The 8268-nt window shown below is 39.1% G+C and overlaps 2 long non-coding RNA genes across 2 annotated transcripts in view; one reads left to right on the top strand and one right to left on the bottom strand.

The window, feature by feature from the left end:
* Nucleotides 1-32, bottom strand: part of LOC127536833 (uncharacterized) — a 2074-nt gene extending 2042 nt beyond the window's left edge. Inside the window, exon 1 of the long non-coding RNA XR_007946034.1 lies at nucleotides 1-32. This exon is cut by the window's left edge and continues 90 nt beyond it. This is a non-coding gene — a long non-coding RNA (uncharacterized LOC127536833).
* Nucleotides 33-5975: 5943 nt separating this feature from the next.
* LOC127536832 (uncharacterized) lies at nucleotides 5976-8025 on the top strand. The gene is made up of 3 exons (XR_007946033.1): nucleotides 5976-6333; nucleotides 6540-6599; nucleotides 7945-8025. It is a non-coding gene; the product is annotated as an uncharacterized LOC127536832 (long non-coding RNA).
* Nucleotides 8026-8268: the final 243 nt, after the last annotated feature.

Raw genomic sequence — 8268 nt, 5'->3', positions numbered from 1 at the left:
AATTAGCAGCGCTAACGTTGAGCTTCGGGGCACGTCAGGGCATGCCAGGGCCGTGACTGACGTCTACCTGGATCATGTGACTGACTGAGGTTTTTTTTTTTTTTTTTTTTAATTTATTTTATTGTTGCATATTTCAAAAACAAACATTAAGGCACCATTTACATTGAAATCAAAACAGTCAAGTTATTGATAGTCAAAAAATGAGGTAATGATAATAATAATAAATTGAAATAAAATAAAACAAAAAGGAAACCACAACTGGGGGATCATACCAAGCCAAATTCCGAGAAAAAATCTTCAAGAAAATATGCTTGTTTTTGTTTAATTCGTTTCAAAGATTTGGCAAAAAGACTGAGCTCATTCCTCCAGTGAATGACTGTAGGTTTGGTTTTAAAAAACCTGCATTTATGAATAAAATGTTTGCACAGGATTAATAGATTGTTTACACCATTATCTGTCTTTTTATCTTTCAGATTAATTCCAAATTTAATTTCTTTAAACGTTAAAACAGTTATCTGTATCCCCTTGGAGTAAGGTAGTGTCTACAGATACAGACCGTACCTGTAGCCTGTGGCCTACGGATACGGCACTTTCCCTTACCATAAATATTAATGAGCCGTACATAAATATTAATGAGCCGGCGACGCTGATGAAGGCGCTTCCGTGATTCGAGGTGAATCTGCGGAATGAATGGCGGAACTAACAGCCAGCAAACTATAAGTATTTTTTTACCTTCAAAAGTAGCGACAGACTATTACATATTAACAACCTAAACAAAACCCTGACGTATTTTCTACGTCTGTCAACACAGACCCTGTCACAGTCACTTTAATGTTAGCGGACTCTGTTGAATGGCTAAGTTACATAACCACAAACAAATCTCACAATATCACAGTAAATCGAGTTTGTGGGTTTTTTTAAATTCATGCCGAATTAAAGAGCTGCTCCTCACCATTCACGAGTGTTTGTTTCATATTCGACATCCTTAATTTTATCTTGTAAATTGGTAGTGTCTACAGATACGACCCGTACCCGTAGCCTGTGGCCTACGGATACGGCACTTTCCCTTACTATAAATATTAATAAGCCGACTGATGAACGCGCTTCGTGATTGGCTGGTAATCCGATGGACATAAATATTAATGAGCCGGCTACGCTGGTGAAGGCGCTTCAGTGATTCGAGGTGAATCTGCGTGCAGAGCCTGTCATGTCAGTCATCTGTTCTTCGTGGAATTTGATCTGACTTTTTCACGGACAGCGATTTGGGGGTTGAAATCAGCACTACTATAAAAAATAGCAAAACTTTTTATTCACGTGACCCTGTTCTAATAAAGCACAAACAGCAAACAAAACAAATGGTGGAACTAACAGCCAGCAAACTACAAGTATTTTTTTTACCTTCAAAAGTAGCGACAGACTGTTACATATTAACAACCTAAACAAAACCCTGACGTATTTTCTACGTCTGTCAACACAGACACTGTCACAGTCACTTTAATGTCAGCGGACTCTGTTGAATGGCTAATTGACATCACCACAAACAAATCTCACAATATCACAGTAAATCGAGTTTGTGGTTTTTTTTAATTCATGCCGAATTAAAGAGCTGCTCCTCACCATTCACGAGTGTTTGTTTCATATTCGACATCCTTAACTTTATCGTGTAAATTAGCGTCCGAAATTAAATGGGAACATTTGCAATGGAGTTCGTCAGCCGCTTCCACCACTGAACGCGGTAAACTAATTAATAGGAACTGGACTTCAAACAATTTAGACACGGCGTCTAAAAGCGTAAAAACTACATTGTCTAAAGTGTGAGAGGAGATGGTGTATTTTTAGTTAAATTATACAATGTTCGCCGTCAAAGTCATTCATATAAACTGCCTGTAATGTGCAACAAATAGTAGTTTACCGGCGCCAGCTCTTCGGTGACCTTAACGGGTCCGTACCTCTAGTACAGATGCTACGGGTACGGTCCGTACCTCTAGCATCAACCAATAATAATAATAATATGACAGAAGTAGGGAAAATCAGTCACATCTGTTCAAAAGAAATCACACACAATTTCTAATAACCTATGCAATATGTAACAACTTGTTACAAAAGTTAATTAATGATTGTGTTCAACATTTTTATGACAAAATGTGGCATTATCACATAACAAAGTGAAAATTGAATACCTAATGAGGTGTTACATGTGTCATACAAATTTGCTTATCTTTTTTTCACAGGGTAATTCATCCTTTGAACCAACCAGCACCACAACAGATTTAGGTTTACTATTATTATTAGTTTTTCTAACCACAGTGACTAGTACTGACTTGACTTTTGACCATGGACAGAAGAAACGTTCGAAAGCGGGCTGTAAAAAAAGTCAGCACCTTGATATCTTCTATGAGTGAAAATGATGTTGAGTCTAGAGAGGCTGTACATGAGGAACATCATTTTGGGGCAGATATTTATCAGGCTGATGAAGCAGAGTCTGAAGCAAAGTCATCCTCATCTGAATCAGCAGACTCAGATGGCCAATCAGACAATAATACTTGTGGGGATTCTTTAGAGACATCTTTGTGTGACTGGGCTGTAAACTTTAATATCTCTTTGGTTGCTTTGACTGCTCTCCTGGCCATTCTGAGGATTTATCATCCCATGCTACCCAGGGATGGTAGAACTCTCCTCAAAACCAAAACTGTATATAATGTACAAAGCCTAGCTGGTGGTAAATACTTTTACTTTGGTATACTAAAATCTCTTGCAAAAACCTTTGAGAGTGTCTGCTCTAAACTTCCAGATGCACATATGTTTAGGCTGCAAATGAACTTTGATGGTTTGCCCCTCTTTAAAAGTTCTAATATCCAGTTCTGGCCTATTTTGGGGTTACTTCTGGATCATTCAAAGAAGCCAGTCATTATTGCACTCTTCTGCGGTAACTCAAAGCCATCCTCGCTAAATGAATACTTGAAAGATCTTGTGAGTGAATTAACATTACTTGGCAAGGGTTTTGTCATAAAAGGCAAGAATTTTTTTCTCAAAGTGAGCTCAGTGATTTGTGATGCTCCAGCTAGAGCATTTATAAAGGGGATAAAGTCACACACAGGATATTCTGGATGTGATAAATGTGTTCAGACAGGGGTTTGGATCAGTCATAGAATGACCTTTCCAGAAGTCAACTGTCCTGGCAGAACTGATGCCTCATTTATCAGTATGACTGACGAGGGACACCACACTAACTTTTCCCCTTTAAAAGATGTAAATATCGGAATGGTGACATGCTTTCCTCATGATTATATGCACCTTGTTTGTCTTGGTGTCATGAGGAAACTTTTAGACCTTTGGCATGGCTCTGGACCCCTGCGTTGCCGAATCTCTGCCTATCAGAGTCAACTCATTTCAAACACATTAATGGTCTTAAAAAATTCCATCCCAGCTGACTTTGCTCGAAAGCCTAGAACATTATTAGAGAGGCAAAGATGGAAGGCAACAGAGCTGAGACAGTTCTTGTTGTACACAGGTCCAGTGGTCCTGCGTGGTGTACTTGCAGTTTCACTGTATCAGAACTTCATGCTGCTCTCTGTTGCCATTTTTATTTTGTCAAGTCCATCATTATGTCTAACCCTGAATGATTTTGCTCACAGCCTGCTTGTGTCCTTTGTGGAGCATTTCAGTCAGTTGTATGGTTCAGAGAATGTTGTGTACAACATTCATGGTTTGACACATCTTTCTGAGGATGTGAGGCTGCATGGTAACCTCAACTTAATATCCGGCTTTCCGTTTGAGAGCTTCTTGGGAAGCATTAAGAGAACGATCAGGACTCCCCACCATCCTTTGCCTCAGATAATCCGTAGACTGTCCGAACAGAATGCTTGCCCTGGGAATGAAAACATACAGGGAAAGGACATGAGAGAGCTGAGAGAACACAAAGATGGCCCTGTACCAGGCACATTCAAAAATGTTCAGCAGTTTCAGGAGACAGTCATAGGGTGTGCTATGATAAACATCCAGTCTGAGAAAGACAGCTGTGTTAAAATTGGCAACTGCATCGCTGTAGTGGTAAATATTGTTGTGTCTGACAATGAAACCCATATTGTGTACAGGGAGTATGAGCAGCATGAGCCATTTTTTGACTACCCCATAAACTCAACTAACCTTGGGATATGTGTTGTCAGTAACTTGTCTAAACATGTAAAAGCCAAAAAAATTGATGATGATATTGTGAAGTGTGTCAAGCTACCATGTAATAGGAAATTTATATCTATTCCTTTGTTGCACACAAGTAATTAAGAGAGCTGACTGGATGAAGTCAGACAGTGGACAATGGACAGTGACATTGGACAGTAGACAGAGGACAGTAGACAGTAAACAGTGGACACTGGACAGTGACATTGGACAGTAGACAGTAGACAGTAGACAGTGGACATCGGACAGTAGACAGTGGACAGTATACAGTAAACAGCTTATTCCAACCTGCTTCACATTTTTATATTAATCAGTTTTCCTGTAAAGAGAAATAATAAAATCAGACAACCTATTTAGAGTTCAAAGTTTGTACATTTTTCTTAAGGGGCTCCTAATTATGAAGGGGAAGCTAAGTCCTCCATAGATAAGTGACTTACTTTATGTTTGACAGAGAGATGTTTAAAATAGTTGAATTCTTGGAGACGAGTGAGGTAGAGCTGGTGCCTGGTTCGTGGGTCAAGGAACATGAATGCCTGTGGCCACCACTCCGGGGAAAGGCACTGGAGACAGCAATTAAACAAAGAATCAGTCCTGCTTCAGACTGGATGGCATGGAATATCAGAGTGATGTTTACAACTGGTATGTATGCCTATGTAATAACCATGTCTCCTATTTGCAAAATGCCTGCATATCAAGTCCTTTTTGCACATGAAAAGCATAAAATAGTGTTTTTTTTATGAACATGCAGAAACCATTGTGTTTTCACCAATTCCAGCCAGGTTGGTATTACTTTGTGTAGTTAAGTCAGACAGGCATTTCACAGTTGCCATTAACTCACCAACCTCAATTGTTATGGCGAAAATTGAACGGAGCAACGCTGAATGTCCGCCAAAATTCAGTGCTGCAGCCAAGGCGCTTAGGGACCATCGCAAAAATGTATACTTAGTGGTTCAAATGCTTCGAAACACTGATCCATTTCAACACAATTGCTTCAGATTGATTCAGTGGTTCAGAAAGCTTTGTTTTCTCCATCACTAGCTAAAGTCATTTTGTTAGAGCTTCTACTTACCGAAGTGTAGTCCTCCAAATGGTTCTCATTGCAGTGTCCATTACTTGCAGTTGATTCAAAATTTATTTTCGTTAAATAAACTTAGATCATCTATATAATGTAAAGCAAAATTGCCTGTTGGATTTCTAAGCATTTATTTTGATATTTGCAACTCAAATAATCACAAAAACGATTTTCAGAGATTAAGGCCCTGAATTACTTTTTAGAGTGTATGGTTTGACAGTGTATGGCTTGACAGAAGTAGTAGTTGTTAAATGTTTTACAGAAAATTATCAGGAAGGCAGACAGAAGGTGAGAGAAGCTGAAGAGCGGTCTGATCTTCAGTCAGATGTAGAGGAATGCAGTGGACGGAAAACAAGGCGCAAAATGTAGATATTGCAAAATCTAGAAGTATTGTGAACAGCTGCATTCGAACTTAACAATTCTGAAAAACATTGCAAATTATAATAAGATCATTAATTGGGTCAAAACATGCACAATGTCTCCCAATCTGTAAACTATAGAGATTGTATAGATTACTTATGAACCTCCTCAGCAAATAAGTGTGTCAAAAAACAAAACAAAACAAAAAAACAATGCATTGAAGTGTATAATGTTGTGTAGTGGATGAGAAGGCTGACAGTATTTTTGAAAGGGATAGTTTGGATTTCTTGACATGAAGCTGTATGAAATAATCTTTGATAGAGTAGTGTATGAGTATGTTCTTATTGTAAGAGCTGCAATACTTGAATTTCTTATAAATAATAAAATAATCTTTAAAAAAAACTTCCTATGATATTATTTCTGTGAAATTACAATTGCTTTTTAGAAAACCACACCTAAAATATCAATGTAATGTCTTTTTAGGCCAAGTAGCCGACTTCTGCATGCTGGTTACCTAACAGACAGTGAGGATGAATCAAGACCTCAGCAGTGTGGCAACGGCTTAGCCAGTGCTCCACCAGTCTGTCCACCCACATATCAAGCCCTTCATCCTCCCATGATGTCTCACCAAAACGAGATGAGACATGACAGTTTGTCCTCCACTAGCCAATGGAATACTGACCAGGACCAGAGGAGCAGCTTGCAGTGGGGACCCCAGTTTGAGTGTAGGTGTTTACAGTCAGATTTTACCCATCTCATTTTGTTTCATACGAAAAAGATTAAATGACTTTATTTGTAGATATCAGTCATGCAGTTTGTTTGTTTTTTACTAAATTCTTACAAAAGTCTGGAGTGTAAATATTTGAAATGCTTATTTTGGGGCTAACAAATTATTTTCCAAATAAAATCTAAAATAACTCTGTCTTTAAAGATCACCCTAATCCAAGAACACAGCCCACACCATCGTGGTCTGCATGAGAAACTACAAACTGTAAGTGATGTTTTAGATATGTTGTAGATGGTTAAAGCTGCTGTCCGGAGTTTCCGTTTGTTTTCAATTTATGTATCATTTTTTAACAAAGCTTAAATGTGTTAGTCTAGTTCGATACTATAATATAAAGTTAGTATAACGCAATATGAAAATTTATTCCTGAGCTCCGCCTTCCTCTCATAGACCCCCATGTTATTCCAAAAAGCGCCGGTTGCTGCCGACCAATCAAGTTCGAGCTTCAGCTTTGTCATGCTGTCAATCAACGGTTACGCGCACAGCAAGCAAGCCCATGCAGAGGTGGGCGAGCTACGCACTACGCAACCGCGCGCACATTTGTTTTGCTTGTGGAGGAGAGAGCATCAGGGCTCAGCAACTTCCAGAAAAGTTACCAATCCCACGGCTTGTCAGGCCAAGAGACTGCAGGACGTTTTTTGGCTCGGGGTGCTCGCGTCGCTCCCCGACCACGGCCTCCATAGCCCGCCTGACGGCTTCGTTTAGATGCCCGACCTCTGGAGGAAGATGTTGGGGCGTCTGGGACATACTCTTCATCAGAGGAGTCATGCAATTCTGAACTCTAGATAGAAATAAATAAACAATGTAACACATATACACGCGTAAATGCACTAAGTTTGATAAACAACGTCATCGAGGGATACACGAGTGTAATCACATATTGAAACTTTACTCGTTCGTCCTAGCAGATTCATGTTATTTTGGTATTAGGACAAGTTAGACTCAATACAGCATTCTAACGTAATTCCTTTATTATTTACTAAATGTACTAAATGTAGAAGAGGGGAAAACAGCAAAACAGGCCATATGCTGCAGCACTCCGGGCACTTCTCTCATGTACTGCGCGCTTGCACAAATAAAGGGGCGAAATCAGAGGGAGGGACGGTGGGACCAACAGCGTTTTGGGAGACGCTGCGATTCAAACTCCGGACAGCAGCTTTAAGTAGATGGTTTCCCTTGCTCTGAGTTGTGTTCATTTATACCATCATAAAGTCAAACAAATCAATCTGTTTGATTTGATCTGATGTGATATTATGCTAAAATCTACTACCACAACATCCTGGTATGTTTTGTGTAAAGTTTGAATTTACCTTCATGTTTTTTTGCATATTCAGAACATGAGGTTGAATATGAACCCTGTCAAATGTGCAGTTTTGAACTGTATCAAAAGTTCAAGAGTGAAAACTAGTACTAGTTCTAAAGTGGTACCCTATGATATCATTCTGGTGTACCTTCAAATCCATTTAATGCCTCTAAATAATTAGGCATAAAATTAGATCTGTGTGAAGTTTTTTGAATGCTTTGTATTAAATACAATCTTTTGTTTTTCCAGCACTAATGCGGGAAATGCTGACAAAGCGAGAAATGATTCTCGACCAGCAGAAACACATTCTCCATCTGCTCCAAGCAAGACACCAATCAGACATGTCTGAATGATGATCTTTTGCCCATAAAAGACCATGAAAGTCTACAGGACTCAGATTTGAAAATGAAACTGGTAAGTAACAGAGGTGTGATGTTGTGGCTTCATCTAGTCATTTCCATGCCATGTGTTTGTTGTGCTCAGTCAATAGAGCAAGTCATTTCACTGATGATTACCTCATTTACCTTAAAAGTACCACATCACTTCCATGCACACATATGCATAAACATGCTA

Source organism: Acanthochromis polyacanthus, chromosome 13 (genome assembly GCF_021347895.1).
Source record: "Acanthochromis polyacanthus isolate Apoly-LR-REF ecotype Palm Island chromosome 13, KAUST_Apoly_ChrSc, whole genome shotgun sequence".
In the NCBI taxonomy this organism is placed as follows: domain Eukaryota; kingdom Metazoa; phylum Chordata; class Actinopteri; family Pomacentridae; genus Acanthochromis; species Acanthochromis polyacanthus.
This window is presented reverse-complemented; position numbering and strand designations above follow the sequence as displayed.